Raw genomic sequence first — 18,812 nt, 5'->3', positions numbered from 1 at the left:
ACTTTCCCCTCAATACTTATCAAATTTAGCAGACATACTTCCAACCATAGCCTGAATATGCTCACAAGGGTCAAGAGCTTTTTCATTTAAAAGCTCTTTAATCCTATAGATCTCCACAAGAAATATGTTAACTATTGGATACTCGGATCTGGAAATCATATCAGTGATTTCATTAAATATTTCTAGAAATTTGCACACTTCTTCCACTTTCATCCACTCAAAATCAGTAAGAACAGTAAAATTCGGGGTCAATATCTGCATATCTTGGAAAGAAATTCTTGAACTCTAAACCCGAAACCAACATCAAATATGTGCTATTCTACCTTGTTGGACAGTCCAAAATTAGCTTTCCAAAGGGCAACTCGAGCTATTTTTTAATTTTGGCAAACTCAAGAAGTCTAGATTCAGAATTGTTCAGGTACTTTATCCCCTCTCTAATAACATCAATTACATCATCAAGTTGACCAAGACCATCTTGCACGAAGAGAGTAAGTATATGTGCACAACACCTAATATGAAAATTTTTTTCTCCAATACTTAATCTCTTTCTTAGAGAAAAGTCCTCTCTAAGTCTCCTAATGCACACATCATTATATGAAGCATTATGTACAATTATGCTAGAAACTTTATTCTCAATCCCCCAATCAATAAAGTACTTACTTAGAGTATCGGTTATAATAACTCCAGTATGAGAAGGAGGAACATTGTAAAAATTCAACACACGTTTTTGTAACACCCAATCAGAATCAACAAAATGATCAGTCACAACCATATATTGAATTTTTTGGCCAGATATTGAGAAAACAAGATCCTCAAATAATAGTCATGTCAATTCAGATCCAAATCCAATTTTACTACCTGTTGATTTTGATCAAGAGGGACTCGAGACAGAACAGAGAGAGAATGTTGATAATGGTGATGATCCTGCTGCTGATGAATCTGAGCATGAGGCGCCATCTACTCCACCACCTCCATCACAAGATGAGGTTAGAAGATTTACCAGAGAGAGAAGGCCTTCTAACAGATATAATTTCCATAAATATGTGTTATTGATAGATGAAGGAGAACCAGAGTTCTACTATGAGGTTCTAGAGCATGAGAACAAAGAAAATTGGTTGCGAGCCATGCAAGAGAAGATAGTGTCCCTACATGAGAATCACACTTATGACTTAGTGAAACTGCCTAATGGTAAGAGAGTTTTGAAAAAAAAAATGGGTCTATAAATTGAAAACTCAGGAGTACAACTCATAACCAAAGTACAAAACAAGATTGGTCGTGAAGGGATTCAGTCAGAAGAAGAGTGTAGACTTTGAAGAAATTTTCTCTCCTGTTGTAAAGATATCGTTAATTTGAGTTGTTATGGGTATTGCAACCAGCTTGAATTTGGAGATCGAGCAACTTAATGTGAAGACAGCCTTCCTGCATGGTCACTTGGAAGAGAAGATCTACATAGAGCAATCGGAGGGGTTCAAAGAAAGTGGCAAGAAAAACTTTGTATGCCGTCTCAAGAAGAGTTTGTATGGGTTGAAACAGACACCAAAACAATGGTACAAGAAGTTTGACTCCTTCATGACAGACCATGAGTACCACAAGACTACATCTGATCACTGTATTTATGTGAAAAATTTTTCAGATGGTGATTTTATTATTCTTTTACTGTATGTTGATGACATGTTGATTGTTGGCTATACTATGAAGATTGACAGGCTAAAAAAGGAGCTACGTAAATCCTTTACAATGAAGGATTTGGGTCCGGTTAGATAGATACTGGGGATGAAAATCTCACAAGACAGGCAAAATGAAAAACTTTGATTGTCTCAAAAAAAATACATTGAGAAAGTACTTAATAGGTTTAACATAAGTAAGGCTAAGGAAATCTATACTCCACTTGCAGGTCACTTTAGACTGAATATCAAGTATTGTCCTACAAGTGAGAAAGACAATAAAGACATGAGAAAAGTTCCTGATGCATCGGCTGTTGGTAGTTTGATGTATACTATTATTTACACTAGACTAGATATTGCTCATGTAGTTGGGGTAGTCAGTCAGTATCTTTCCAATCCTGATAAGGAGTATTGAAATGCTGTCAAGTAGATCTTTAGATATCTCAAGGAAACTTTCAAGTTGTGTTTGTATTTCGACAATGAAAAAATTATGCTACATGGGTCCACCGATGCAGATATGGCAGGTGATCCCGATAACAAGAAGTCCACATCTGGGTACTTGATGATTTTTGCAGGGAGAGCAGTGTCATGACAAAATAAGTTGCAAAAATGTATCGCCCTCTCAAGTACGGAGGTAGAGTACATTGCAACCACTAAAGCATGCAAAGAGACTCTTTGGCTACAGGAATTTCTTCATGAGTTGGGTATGAAGCAAGAGATGTATAGTTTTCACTCTGACAGTCAGAGTGCCATTTATTTGTGTAAAAATTATACATTTTCCGCTCGATCCAAGCACATTGATGTGAGATATCATTGGATTTGGGAAGTATTGGATTCCAAGTTGTTGACACTTAAGAAGATGCATACAAATGATAATGATGCTAACACGTTGACCAAAACGTTGTCTAAGGAAAAACTCTTGTTTTGTAAATAGGAAGCAGGTTTGATTATGCCCCCCTCCCCCAAATGAGCTGGAAGGGGAGATTGTTGAGTTTGGACCAACCCATTTGTGGGCCAAACTACAAAATAAATCCCATTAGATTGAAGTTAAATTTGACTTGGGAAAGTTTGGCCTTTCTTTCTTGGGAACAAAAGACAAAAGCTTCAGTCGAGAGATAGAAATCAACCGAGGAAGAAATATAGCAGCCGTCACTTTTCTTTCTTAGAGAAAAATGAAGAGAGAGAAAAAATAATAAAGAACTAAAGAGAGAGAAACTTCAAGATCTTGATTGGAGGGTGATTCGAAACCCGATTGAGACAAAATTGTATCCACACGATCCTCTCGTCAAACGCTACTCATCACTGGTTCAGATTTTGGATTTTCTCTTTGTTTGGTAATACCCTTTCATACCCACTTCTTTGATAATTGTAATTTTTGGGAGTGAATTTGTAGTAATTCACTTGATATTAGTAATTCACTCTTTGACAATTGTAATTCGCTCTTACAACTATTGAGGGAGTAACTTGGTTATATAACTACTCATTTACTCCCTCAATAGTTGTAAGAAATAATAGAATTAAGAGTTTTGTCATTAGTTTTATAATTAGGGCAAATTAGGGTTTTCACGTATTCTGGTAGTGTGATTAATTATGGAGGTGTGTGTACTAAATTTGGTGATTAAGAGTGAGTTTTATTGACGTGCGCGGGGTATACATATAACATTTAACTCATCCACAATCAAGTTTTACATTTATAATTCCTAAATTCCCCGCACGCGATTTATTGCAAGTATACGAATCGTGAGCGAGTATATGGTATTAAGGATCGATCCCATAAGGAAGATTGCAATTACCGGTGTTTTTCGAACTTCTTTATTATCTAAACTACCGTAAATGTAAAAGTAATAAAATAACACTAGAAAGCTCCTAGAGATATGGAATTCCTTACTACTCTTGCAAATGAAGTTGCCGGTTAAGTGAATGCTATTATCTTTGCTAGTTATGGCATAATTTCCTAATGTATGTGAAACCTACTCTCGTAGTGAATCAACTATATTTGTAACTAAGTCATACCTACTCTCGTGGTTATGATATTAACTACAAGCTCATTTCTTCTATGAAATTACATGAAACAAGTCACTAAAGCCACATAGGTGCACCTCTACTCTCGTGAGTGTATTACATAGGTTTATCACTTCCTTGAACTAGTATTAAATTTCAATTCTCATTGCAAACTTAACACCTTTAGATAATCACAATTAATGGCTAGTTAATCATGATTAGAAAAGCGAAAGTGATAAGTAACTTGCTCAAAATAATATCATTAAATAACCAAGTAAACATCATATACAAGACATAGAAAGTTCATTCATACTCTAGGCATAAACTTTAGAAACACATATTTAATATAAATCCAAATCTTGCATTAACAAAACTTAGAGTTCAATACAAAGATAAAGATGTGGAAAGAAGAAAACCCTTGTCACTAGAGTTTCTTGAGCCTCTCCTTCTTCATCTCCCTTGGCCTCCTTGTTGAGCCAATACAAGAATGAATAACACTCAGAACTACCTAAACTAATGAACCAAGAAAAACTAGTGAAGACTACATTTTTGGTGAGTTTCTCTAGCCTTCCAAAATTATTTTGAATCTTGCAAGTCCATGGCTATATATAGATGAATGCAGTCAGGAAATGAGGCTTGAAACATCCCTTTTACAGCTGCTAATTGGTTGTCATACGTTCATCCATAGCTGTGAATTATTGAAGGAGAAAACAGGTTGTACCAGTGGAGAGCAGCTATTTCTGACCAGAATCTGGCTACTTCAACTGCTATTTTCTCTATGATGGCGGCTGAATTAGCTCTTGTGCAAAACATAAAAGTTGTAGGTCTTTGAAATAGATGTCCAATGCTTCAAGAATCATCCAAATCGGAGCTTTATAGACTGAGATATGACCAAAATACCAAAGTCTGGTCAGAGATCTATTTTCAACTTTGGACAGCAGTGTTGAACTTTGGTATTTCGACCTTCTGACTGAGAAAACGGCTAAATTGGACTCTGTTGTCTTCATACCAAATTGAGATACATCTCTTAGCTTCAAATTGGTTTAAGAATCATCCCAATCCAATGTTTGTAGCTCAAGATATAGCCAAAATACCAACAGTTGCCAAAGCTGACTTTTTTTGCATTCTTTTGACCTTAATTGCATTTATTCTTTCACACTTCATATTCTATTTTTATCACTTTAATCTATCATCAATCATCCAAATATCTTCTCAATGCACTCCATTTGATGATTGAATCATTAAACCTACAAAATATGAAATTTTTACCGTAAAAATCCATAGAAATGCAATTTTTACCACTTAAACCATAAAATGCATATTTTCACTAGAAACTTAGTTTATTAGCTATAAAATTAAATAAAACACACCAAAACTAATTAATAAAGAACACTAAAAATATGTAAAATATATTCTTATCATTTATATAAGAAAAAGTGTGTGATTAGAAGTGTTAATAATAAGTGAGTGAATCATAAGTTAAAACACTAGTACGTGCAAGCTAAAGAAAATCGGCTTGAACCGACGTGCACCGTTTGTTACCGATTGAATACACCACTTGAACACCACTTTATTACCTTAATCTCCTTGCTTTTATTTCAGAAATATCAACCCTAAAATATCCTAGAGGTGGCCGAAAATTTTGACCAAAAGAAAGAGAAAAAGAAGAAAAATGTTGAGATTTAACCATGCGGCGACACTTGGCGGAAATCTACCCAACTTTGACTAAACCAATTTTCTTTCTTCTTACCTTTCTCTTGGCTTCCATTCTGCTCCATTTCGTTCTTGTTGGCCGAGCTTCAAGAGAGAAAAAAAAAACAAGAGAGAAACTAGCAACTTCCACCTTGAATCAAGCTTGTTTGAGCGGAATCGACAAAACTAAACCGATTAACCTTTCCTTTTGGTGCTTGGAAGACTTGAGGTGCTGAAAATTTGGGGAGAAAGTAGTTTGTTTCTCACTTACAAGGGGCTTTGGGAAGGTATCATGCTTAAACTTGCTTTACTTTTGTTAATTTTGCTAAAGTTGGGGATAAAAGTTCTTAATATTGGATTTTGATGGTTGAATTCCTAGTTGTGATGGTATAGTAGAATGTTTAGCTAAGGTTTGCGATTTTCAGCCTTGATTATCATTGTTTACCTCATAATTTATGGTATTGAGCTAGGAAATGAATGTGGTGAAGTGTTTGGATATGAATTTCTAGAGTAAAAGTTCAATTTCAGCAATTATAGTGATTCTGCCCTGTTTTGGAATCGAACTGACCTGCATATTTTTCCATGATAAAGGCTGAATCAGGTCTAGCTCAAAACATGAAAGTTGTAGGGAATTGAGTGAACTAGCTGCCTGTAAAATTTCAGCTCAATCAGAGCACTGTAACATATAAAATGACTAAAATACCCCTGATTGCCCAAATGCCTGTTTAACGGACAGCTTTCTGTTTTCTCTGAAATTTCACATTTTAACCTTGAAAATGCAGGAACTGGGCATCGATGTCTTCATAGGAAATGTAGGTCTCTGTTTTAACTTCGAAACGCCATAACATTTACCCCAATTTGATAAGCGTAGCTTCAGCTGTGACCAAAACGCCGGAAGATGTCAAACCTATTACTTAGCCATTCGTCTTTAAAATTGGTTTCCAGCTTTGATTTTGATGGTTGCATTGTTAGAATTGCCTTGTGTTTGGATGAAATTGAGCCTAGTTGAAAGGCTATTGTATTAAGATTGCTTATGTGTGAATTTGGGCTGAGTTGAGGAAAATAATGAAGTCATAAATGGCTGAAAAATAGCTAAATACAAAGGGCATGCCGCCCAAATTTTCACTCGAGGGTTAGGCGTGTGTACTCGCGACTTGAGCAAAGATTTGAGGTCGAATTAAACTTGGATTGTCTATGGTATTCGAGTCTTCTTTCGTAGAAGTATATAAGCTGAAATTTGGCCAAAACTCGTACCCTTGGAAAAATGAAAATAGCGACTACTCGGAATATATTTTCCTCGTCTTTTAGCCCACTTACAAACTTAAACGTTTTAACCGCTTCCGAAACTAAAAGAGCGAGCATGAGTTTTCTAGGGTGTGATAAGTAAAATGAATACTACTTAAATGAGTTTCATTTATTTGATTTTCTGAAGCGAAACTCCTATGTTTCGAACTCTAGAGAATTTTACACTCTTAAATGATATTTTATCTCAGATTTGGACTCCAACCAAGGAGTTGGACCCGAACGTGATTTTGAAAAGCACTAGACCTTTGGTGAGTGCTTCCAAATACATGATTAAACTTGATACTTGATTTAAGTCCTTTACCAACGTGATCGGATAAGATTTACTTGGTTTGGTCGGGCAAGTGTGTACTTTATCGCATTTGACCTAACTCAACTAAACACTTGATATCTTATTCATGCTTGTACAAGTAACTTGATTTGCATTGACCTGTACTTGTATTTGTACTTGTGCTTGACTTGTAAGTGCTGAGCGGCAGTATGTACCACACTCTATCCGACTGGGAGGTGCCTCTCATTCTCGTCTCCGTACTTTTTCTCTTGACTAAGTCGATTGGTCATCGACTATGCTGACTACTTGGGAACCCAAATCCCACTGGGTAATTAATCGAGTCGAGTCGGCAAGGGTTTGGTCGATTAGATAATGAACCATGGGTCTCTTGTTTTGTCGAGTGGAGTGATACCTCCTCGACTAATCGGTATGCTCGAGTATTACCACCAGTGTTTAGTTGGTGTTCGGGCCCGGTAAAGGGATTGAATGGTGAACGGGTTGGTGTTAAGCGAAGCACTACTGGATTGGTTATTTCACTTGAAAGTTGACGGAGTGTCAACTACTACTTGATTAGACACTGTTGAAGCAATGGGAATTTGGCTCCGGAGAGCCATCTGTATCCTTATACTTTGATTGTTATTCATAGTGTTATTGTTTCTTTTAGAAAAAAGAATTTTACACTCGTTCATTTTAAGATTTGCTACTTGAAGTGTTATCACTCATTTTTATGGACTTGTTATGCTCGCTACTTTGCTACTTGATACGTGCACTTTTAAATAATGGTCAACTTGCTATTTAGAACCTCACTGAGTTTTAGCTCACCCGATTCCGTTAAATTTGTTTTCCTTACAGGGGGTACGAGCGAGGGCGTGAGACTGATACAGGCTAGCATAGTCTAGTTTTTTTTTGAATTTTTACGATTGTACTCGCGCTAGTACTCGGTTAGGGTTGGATTTATCTGGGATTCATATCTTTTGTTATAATTGGGATTGTACGAATGATTGAGATAGAAATAAATGTATATGTACGTTCCAAACTTGGGAACTGTTATTCCATTTACGTTTGAGGTTGTAACCTATTTTATTTGAAGTGAGTGAGTGAGTCCTGGTGAGAGCTGGGTAGACGGTCCGCTAAACCCTTGGGTACGCCTTAGGAGGAGGTGGGGTCGTCACAGGCATTGTTACTTGATGAAGTGATTTATTGCTATTTTAACTAGTACTTGGAAAAAGAGTAATTTGACTTGGGTTAATTCTGATATTGTGTGCCTGCACCAATACCCATTTTCGAACAAATAAACTATAAGGAGAACTTACCACACCTAAGTCTAAGCATAAATCTAGATGTATATTATAATGAATTTAAAATTGTAATTGATTTGTTTTATTTTCAAATTGCGGAGTGAATCAAGATATTTCAATAAATTTGAGCTCATTGTAACCATTTGTCACAGTGAATCGGTGATTTTTTATTGTTCAACTTCATCTTTGATAATATCAGTAACATTTTGATCTAACATATTTTAGGCCATCATCCTTCTCTCTTCTTTCTCTTTAGAAAAAACTCTCTAACTAAAACTCCCTTCAATTCTTCCATGGGAGAGAGATCAGATTTTTCTAATTTTTTCCCATGGAAAGAGCCCTCTCTATAGTTTTTTTTTCATTTATGTGAATAAAATATCTTTTAAGATTTTCTATTGAGAGTTTCTTCTCTCCTTAGAGTTGTTTAATGAGAGTTTTTTTTCTTCTAAATTTTTTAGTAGAGTTTTATTCTCTGCTAAGTATTCCTAGTGAGAGTTTTTGATAATTTTTTCATTTTTCTTTTATTAGATTTGAGTTTTTCATATTTTGGTTATTAGATTTGGAATTTCTTGAATCTAATCGGCAAATTTCACCATAATATGTGGACTTGAATCAATTAATCAGCAAATCTGATGATTAAAAGCATGCATAGATGTCCGTGGAGTTACAATTATTTTATCTCATTTTTTAAATTTGGAGCTTTATAATGTAATTTTTTTTGTTCTTTAGATCTATAGTATCCTTTCTTTAGATTTATTGTTTGGTATCTATGTATGTTTGATGATATAATTTCTGCCATTAGTACAGATTTTAAAGAAAATATGATAATTTATAAAAAAAAAAAATTCATCTTTGATCAAAACACAATCGGAAGTTGTTGGCAGGTCATTATTTTTCTCCCAAAAAGTGAAAAAGAAAGCTTCTTAACTCTTAGTGGACTTACTAGCATATGGACAATAGGTCAATGTTTTGAACTATTCATATTGTTGTTCTAAATATATTTTTCTCTTTTTATTTGGTTTGGAAGATAGTGGATGGAGGGCGGCAGGGTGGTTAATTTCTCATGGCTTTTCAGCTTATTTTTTTGCTTGACCCTTCGTCATCCTGTATTTAGCCATTCCTAGATCTTTATACTTCCCTAAACATATATCTAAAATGTTAACTTTAAAAATTATCACATCAACATATTCTTTTATTCTATCTTTCTCAGTAGGTAATTTTACAGAAAAATCAACTTTACCTACTAAAAAATCTCACCTATCTGATGCATTAGCGTTCAAATTTGGATAGACATGAAAACGTTAAATTAAATGGTATCATTGAATTGCTTCAATCAAAACCATATGGCAAAGTGCATCAGTGGCCATTAAATTTTCATTAATTTTTTTTCATTCAAGAAAATTCAGTAACTATTAGTACAGTTTGCCAAAAATTTTGGCACACTACGTATGTTAGTTCATGTCATAAACAGTTTTCATCCTAAAACTGCATGGTTAAAGAATTACAAGACTAAAGATAGAACATTTGATTTAAATTCCCCGGTTTGTGTGTGCTGTGCACGGTTGGTCAAATATACCTTAGAGGAAGAGGCAGCTAGGGGAATAAATGAGGTTTTCTTAAATCTTCTGGTTGAGTGATCATGTATAACATGTCTGCCCAGTCAAGCTTTTGCTCCTCTGATTTGACAAAGGCCTGCCCATATCCTTCTACATCTCCTGGTTCTTGACCATATTTGTTCTTTTCAGCCATCGGCAGATTGAAAAAATCTTGAACTTCTGATTTCAATTTCTCCACCAATGAAGAGCTAACTTCATGATTAATCAGCTGCTGACAGTTTTTCTCATAAGTAATAGCGTCTGGATGGAACAGCACATAAGCATATGTATACTTTCAACTGATTTGCACTCGTAAAATTCAGGTCAAAGATGATTAAGTCATTCAACGGATTCACTTTTCATAGGACTTTGCTTTCATTTGAAGATGCTTTCTTTTTATTTTCAGAACCAAAAAAAAAAAAAAAAAGGTGGGATGGTCTCAAACCTTGAAAAAGGTAACCATAGAGTTTTGGACTAGTGGCCACCAAGAGAAATTTAAAGTTTCTCTCCAAGGTGTTGGTTAGGGTTCAAACCTCACACCAAATTGATGGTTCAAACATTGAAAATTTATTTTTGTAAAAAAGTTGTATAATCAAACTATTTCAAATCTACAATAGCTCGTCACACGAATATATGTTTGTCACACATTCAATCCTTGTATATATAGCTAGAAAAAACCCCACTCCTTGCAAGCAGAATGCAGCTTCTGAAGCTCCAAATCGCTTACCTCCTCAGTAGAACTAGACAAGCTTTGCATATCCACAACTGGTATTTGGTGGAAAGAACCACCGTTAGAGATGGTTGGATATTGGTCTTTGTTGGGTCGAATGTAACGAGTTGGAACAGAAGAGGGATTTTCCTCAGCCAACTCTTGGACAAAAGGAACTTTCACAGATCCCCAAGCTTTCTTGTCTTGGGATCCATGATTGTGGTTCTTTTGAACTTCAAAGTTCTAATTCTTGTGTCTATCCACTGAATCCGTAGTGCAGAATATATATATATATTTTTTTTTTTCGCACCAGATGTTTCATTAATCCAACATTGTTTATTATTAGTCGAAATGCAAGGTGCTAGGTTTGGATAATATAAGAAGTTCTATACGGAACTACTTCCAGGCTTGACAATGATGTCTCACCTAAAGAGCTGCTATTATAATTAATTTCATCCATATTCCACCTAAATGCAGTGTTTCAAAGGAACCCATGGTACCATATAGTACAAATTAAACCTTGTCAAATCTCTTGGTCCTACAAATTACGTTGATTTCGTAGACCCATTGATAATTACCTCCTCCTTGATCACATCAAAAAAAAAAGAGCAAGTTTTATCACTTCGAAATTTTAAAATTGACTTATGATTAAGGGTGTATCAGCTACTGTCTTCGAAAATGGTTCATCACCTGCACTTCATGATGTTATCCAAATTTTAGATTATCCTCAAATATTTATTGAAATTATATTGGCCTTGCTACGTAGACGGAAGCATAACAATTACTTTGATTAAAAAAAACTGTATATATATATATATATAACTTTTTATCATTAAATTTTATAAATTTTTTTAGAGGCAAAAGTTAACATTTATGCTTTCAAACCTTTAATGAGGGAAAACTAAAATTTCTAGGCTTTAGAGAGTCGGTGACTAGAGGAATGACAATGACGTGGATATAAGGATAGGAAACCCTCACCTGTCTCCCTCCTTGTGCTTTAAAAACTTCTCCTGGCTTTAGTGCTGTCCCCCCACTTCTCTTATCCCTGACCCCATCTGTCTACCCAACCAGGGTGCCCTGATTGGTGGTTCAAAATAAAATTTTATTTTTTATTTTGATCTTATTTTTTCATATATAATATTAACAAATAACTTTATAAATCAATCTTTCGAACTTTTAACTAATATTCAACATGACATTATGTTTAAAATCTACTTTAATCTTTTAAAAACATTTCTCCGTATTTGTTAGCAAATCTAAACTAACAGCTGTTACTATTATTGTTACAAAATTGTAAATAATATAATATGTACATAGATATTGGCAAATATAGCTGCATATTAATTAATTAATTTAATTTAAAGGCAAGGATGGTGCGGGGATGGTAGCCACATGGTGGGGGGAAAAAAATCCCCACCACCCCACTCCTGCCCCCACAGCTCTCTTCACTCCATTTCTCTCCCCAAAGGACGGGCATCCATTCCTATCATGACCCCTCCCCACCTCTTAATTCTCATGCCATTGGATGGGCCAATTTAAGGCTTTGTGGGGTGGGAAGTCAAGGTTTCAAACCTTGCCTCTCACCCATTGCCACAATAAGTGGCTCTTCTAAAAAGTCCAGATGGGTGCATAGTGCACCCATTTGATCCGATGGTGGTTCAGTCCCCACCTGCCCCCCATAGGCCCAGTTGGGTTTTCCTTTAGATAGATTAGGATAGAGTCAGATATAGATAAAATAGCGACGAATAACAAAAAAAAAATTAGAGGGAAAGTGAATAAAGTTGGCATCTATCTGCCCTATGGTTTAAGTCGTTATGGAAAGGAGGTGACCTCTTAATTATCATGCCATTTCCAACTTTGAGTGATGAAACAAGGAAGATGAAAATTCAGGACAAATTGTTGTGTCTCAATCAATGAACTCGAAGATGGATCATGCAACGGCGTGATTCTTGGTATGTTATTGTCCAATTAGCAAATTTTGAAAACATCATTGATGGTTGAGATGAAAGTCAAGTAACAAGAGGTTTAAAACTATTCGGATTCTTCTATTCACGGAACATAATAAAAGATAGGTGCACTCTTCAATTATTCATGCCACCGTATGTTTCATTAATCAACATTATTGTTTATTATTAATCGAATGCAACGTTCTAGATTTGGATTATAAAAGAAGTTGTATACGGAACTAGATTATAGGCTGACAATGATGTCTTATCTAATTAAAAAGGTGCTATTTCAATTAATTTCATCCATATTTCACCTAAACGCACTGTTTTAAGGGTAGCCTATGGTACCGAACTAGGTATGTCAACGGGTCGGATTTTATCCAAATCAAATCTAAACCCAGTATATCTGAGTAGGATTTAGGTTTAATTTATTAACCCAGACCCTAACCAAATCTAGATCCCGTAAGAGAATCATGAATTTGGGTGGAGTATGGTTTTCTATGATTTAGATCCAAATTCAAATCCAAATTAGACCCTACCAATACCCATGCAATATTCTATGTGTGTGTATGTATCAGTAAATTCAGAAAATAACCTAATATTCTATGTCATTATAATTAGTACAAACATTTTCAAGAAAAAGAGAAAAAATGAAAGCAAATAAATAAAAGATTGAATATAGACACAGATGAAACTTTGAAAACAAATAGTTTTAGTTGATAATAATTCTTTCTTTGAGTTCATAATATAGTGTTCAACATCATGAATGTTGATTTTATTATTTGAAAATAAAAGTTGGATGATATTTATGTTATTTTTAACTCTATATATTTTCAAAATATTTTTACTTTGGTTCTTCACTGTATATTCAAAAAAGTATTCACGAATACCTGTTGAATACCTAAACCTATGAGGGTTCGAGTTTGAGTTTACTTTTTCAGACCCATAAGGGGTTGGGTATGGGTTTGGGTCTAACTAAATTTAATAAGTTTGAATGTAGATCAAAAGGATCCAAATCAAACCCTACCCACTAAAATACCTATAAAATACCTATACTATACAATATAAATTAAACCTTGTCAAATCCCTTGGGCCCACAAATTATGTTGACTTGGTAAACCCCTGGATAATTACCTCCATCTTTTTTTATATAAAATATCATAATTTCATTAAAATTTGCATTAATGATAGAAATTACATCATCAAACATACACAGATATCAAAGAACAGGGTAATATGGTGAGATCTATCGAATAGATCCAAAAAATTCCAAATCTGATAATCAAAATCTGAAAAAACTCATCTTGGGCACATGAAGAAAGCAAGTTTTATCGTTCCGAACTTCAAAATTGACTTTTAAGAATCTATTAGCTATTGTCCTTGAAAATGGTTCATCACCATCACTTCATGATGTTTATCCAAATTTTATATTATCCTTAAATTTTTTATTGAAATTATACTGGCCTTGCTATGTTACCTATGTAGAAGGAAGCATAACAATTACTTTGATCGAAAAACAGCATATACAAATAACATTTAATTTTATAATAATATTTTATAGAATTCTTTTTGGAGGTAGAAGTTAACATTTACTTCAAACGTTATGCGAGGGAAAACTAAAATTTCTAGATTTTAAAGAATTGGTGACTAGGAATGACAACGAGATGGATTTGGAATTAGACAACCCTCTCCCGTCTCCCCTCCTGTGCTTTAAAAACTTCCCCTTGCCCTAAGCTGTCCCCCCTGCCCTCACCACCCCACTACCCAATCAAGGTGCCCCAATGGGTGGTTCAAAATAAACTTCTATTTTTCATAATTTTTCATATATAATGTGACAGCCCCACCTTCCCCTAAGGCGAACCAAAGGGGTTAGCGGACTGCCTGCCCAACTCTCGCCAGGACTAACGGTTCAGTTTAAAGCGATCTAATACGTTCCGGAACATACAAACGCTTGTAAACAAGTCAAAATGTCAAAATAAAAAAATGAAACAAGAGTCGGCCATGAATAGTAACCGACACGTCAAAACCCAACCAAACATCAAGCAAATATTTACATGTTGAAATTAAGCATATACAATCCAAAGTGGCATACAAAAGTTATTCAAAAGTGGATACATGTACGGTTTGCCAAATCAAAAAAGAAACGGACCCAAAAGTACATTTAGGGTTTCAATCAAGGAGCTATACAAAAGATACGTCCATCTAACTCAATTCGGCAACCAACTATCAAATCCAGTCCAAAAGTATTTATTTTCCTGTAAGGAAAACAAAAGGGAATAGAGTGAGCTTACGCCCAGTGAGATAATACCACTCAAGCAGCAAAGTTCACATAAGCATAAAGCTTTTCATTCCAATTCATCAAAAGTAAGCAAAGGCACACATCAATAGTGGTGATAAAAGGATACGGACGGCTCTCAAGAGCCCTTTTCCTCGTTTGCATTCTTGATCGAACCTCATTGACCCTCCGTCAATGTTTAAGAGTAACCAACCGTAGGCTCCACTTTACTTCCATTCCTTCCACCCAACATACCCCTACCGGGCCCGAACTCCAAACAGTAGAAATTTGGTAATACTCGAGTATACCGGAATCAAGAGTCTCACTACTACAAGATTCCATATAACAGTCCCCATGGCTCGTCAATTTTTACGACCAAGCCCTCGCAGGCTCGATCCAATCGACTACCAATGGAGTTGAGCTCAGTCGTATCAGTAATGGTCGTTGGATACTCGTCCAAGCGACACCAAATTCATGAACCAATTTAGTATTTCATGTATCATTCAATCATTACAGTAAAACAGTAGACAGTCATATGAGATACCAAATGGGTGAGGACGATCAAGTACACCCTCACTCAATGAAGTTCAACGGAGCAAATAAGCCTTCAAGGCATCAAGTTCACATATACCAAAGCCACATTGTAAACAACAAGTGAGTGGTACACTCACCAATCAAGCAAATGATATTTCATGCACTTCCGCCTAAGAGCGTCTTGGACCACCGTCACGTCCTAAAACATTCAAATAAGCATAATAAGACTCGATTACCGGTCATAAACCAAGTCCAAATACCACCAAAATAGGGCTCCATAAGAATACATAAGCACTAGAGTAAACCAGGAAAATCCGGAAATGGAATTAAGCTCTAACCCAAAAAAATAGTTTTTGACATCATTTTGCGGTTTTGGCACCATTAGCACTACTATTATCGGATGGAGGTGCAAGATACACCGTTTCGATGCTAAGAGATAGGGATACAATGTTTAATAAGGCTACTCTGTCCATTTTCGAGTTTAACCAGGTCAAAAATGCAAGATACTAAACCAGAACCGCAAAAACAGGTTCACAAACCGCATGCTGGTTCAAACATCATAAGTCAGGCTACCTAAGTCCAAATCAAGTGATTCCAAATCCATCCGAAAGCTAAGATACAAGGTTACAATTCATCAGAAGTCACCAACAACCAAATCAGAAGCATTCCCAACCAAATTAACCAATTACAGACGCAATTATCAAATTCGGGTAGAACCAGGGCAGCAGGGGTAATTCAGTCTTTTCACAAGCTACGTTGGTCCGATTGACCTGAAATTTTGCAGCCATCTCTAAAATATCATTCCCTACAACTTTCATGTTTTAAACCAAGGCCAATTCAGCCCCTAACTATGAGTCACAATGCCGGGCAGAATGTAAGAACATGAAACCCTAACTTCCAAAATTTCTTCCAAAACAGAAATTTCCTGTAATTAACCACTTTTTCCACCTTCTAGCTTCCTTAAATATCATTTCCAATCATCATACATGACCCCATAATAATAATCATATGAAAACAGAAAAATCACCAATAATTATAAAACTTCACCAATTCAACCAAAATCAAGATATAATCCATAAAATTACATCTTAAACTACCACAAATCATGAATTAAACATCATTAGATGGATGAGAGGGGTTCCTTCACTACTCACCTTAGCAACACAAGAGAGGGAGCAACTAATCACCTTAGCCTTCCAAACAACTCCACTAAACACCTCACAATCACTCACTTAAGGTTTTCTATGGAACAAAAGCAAGATTAAGTGGTTGATTTGGTAGATTTGAGCAAGATTGAAGCAAAAACTTGAAGAGTTCTCTTTCTTTCTTTCTTGGAGAGGGCCGGCTATGAGCTTGCAAATTTGGAGTGAATTTTGGTCAATTTTTGAGTTATTTTAGTAAAATGGTAAAAGTATGAATAGTAGTCAAAAGTAACCACTAACCATATGGTGACACTTGTCACTATAATTAATGCATCTCTATCTCTTTGTTTCCTCTCACACCAATCCAAATAGCAACCTCTAATTATTTCATAACACCCAATAAATAAATCCAGTATCTAAAACTTAACCTAACTGGCCGAATTTTTTCGAACTTTTTGCACTAGCGGGTCCCACGTCCGGTATACACTCTTAATTTCTTAAAAACTAACCGATACTAGAAAAATCACCGAAAAACTATATTTACTCATAAACATTATCTAGAAATTTTCCTAATAACGAAAATGCAGAAAAACATGCCATTGAATATAATAAAACCTAGAAAATGAGAAAATTACGGGTTCTCACATATAATATCAACGAATAACTGTATAAATCAATCTTTTGAACTTTTAACTAATATTCAACATGAAATTAAGTTTAAAATATACTTTAATCTTTTAAAAATATTTCTCCATATTTATTAGCATAACTAAAGTAATAGCTGCTACTATTGTTATCTTATTGCAAACATGCAATACACAAAAAAAAAAGTTCAGTAAACTAAAAATAACAAAATCATCATTTTACCACACAAATCATGATATCATGAGTTTTCAAATTATAATGTATATGTCTGTATGTGTATGTGTGTGTCTATATATATATGTGGGCCCTACTATATTATATATGTACATAGATATTGACAAATATAGTTACGTATTAATTAATTTATTTAATGTATAGGTGGGGATAGTACTGAGACAAATTCCCGCAACCCCTACTCCCACTCCGCATCTCTCTCCGCCCCATTTCTCTATCCCTACAGGGTGGCATCCTTACCGATCGTGAGCCCTCTCCATCTCTTAATTCCCGTGCCATTAGATGGGCCAATTTAGAATGAAAGTCAATAAAGTTGGCATCCATGCTGCCGTATGGTTAGGTGGCCTATAGCATTGAATGGTTTCATTTCTATCTTTGAATAATGAAACCATGAAGATGAAGTCTCAAGGACGAATTGTCGTGCCTCAGTCAATCACTTCGATGATAGATCACGCAACGGAGTGATACTTGATATATGATTGTCTAATTAACCAATCTTTGCAACATCATTGATGATTGAGATATAGTCAAGTAACAAGGTTTAAAACTTTAAGAATTATTCCATTCAGGACACACGATAGGAGATGAATCTACTTTCCAATTATTTGTACAAGATTTTATAATTCAATAAATAAATAATAATAATAATTGAAATTTATAGCGAGTCCACCCTTTCTATTTTATATGCTTATTCTGTGCTAAATTTTTAAGGACATAATAGAAAAATCCAAAATTTGAATTTAATACCATATCAACGCATAGTTTTCCTTTTGATTTTTCTATGTTGCCACGTAAGATTGATATTTATTTGATAAATGTTAGAGTTAATGAAACTAATTTGACAAACTGTTGATAGAAGTGGACATGGCATTGACTATGTAATTCTTCTATTGATTAAGGTTTCTTATCCCATGCACTTGGAAGTTGACGTTTTAACTTTTAAGGGGAAAAAAAAAAGGAATAGTGAGAGGTCCGCTTAGAATTGGGCCCATCAGCCTAACCCTTTCGCCCAATCAGTTTCATCTGGCTAAATTTCCACAATGTTGATGGGGTAAGATTCGAAGGAGCGAAGCTATGTCGGTGAATAGAATATGAAATAAACGAAAATCAAACTTATGGAATAGCAATATATTCAAAGGTTTATAATTGTGCCTAAAATAAGTACCAGAGGAAAAAGGTAAAATTGGAAAGAGTTTTTTTTTTGGGTTTTTTTTGGTTCCCCTTATCAAGATTTGGCATAAAGAATGACTTCTAATACGTCGTCGTGATAACACATATAATTACTTATTATTCTCTTTCATATTTAAAAAATAGATTAATTTTCTATACATTAATAATGTATACAGTATTAGACCTGTATGCATACTATTTGTTTCAATTTTAAATTTAAATTATATTAATTATCATGTATTCGAATCTAATAATAAATAGTATTAGTGCACATAATATTAATCCTTAAACAATTATACAATTTGTGATGAATGAAAGTTGGGGGAGGAGGGGG

At 34.9% G+C, this 18,812-nt stretch overlaps 1 pseudogene; it reads right to left on the bottom strand.

Annotated features, from left to right (window-relative positions):
- Nucleotides 1-9,679: 9,679 nt before the first annotated feature.
- Nucleotides 9,680-12,174, bottom strand: LOC113782534 (annotated as a pseudogene).
- Nucleotides 12,175-18,812: the final 6,638 nt, after the last annotated feature.

Source organism: Coffea eugenioides, chromosome 9 (assembly GCF_003713205.1).
Source record: "Coffea eugenioides isolate CCC68of chromosome 9, Ceug_1.0, whole genome shotgun sequence".
Taxonomy (NCBI): Eukaryota; Viridiplantae; Streptophyta; class Magnoliopsida; order Gentianales; family Rubiaceae; genus Coffea; species Coffea eugenioides.
Note: the sequence above shows the minus strand (reverse complement) of the source record. Positions and strands in the feature narration are given on the sequence as shown.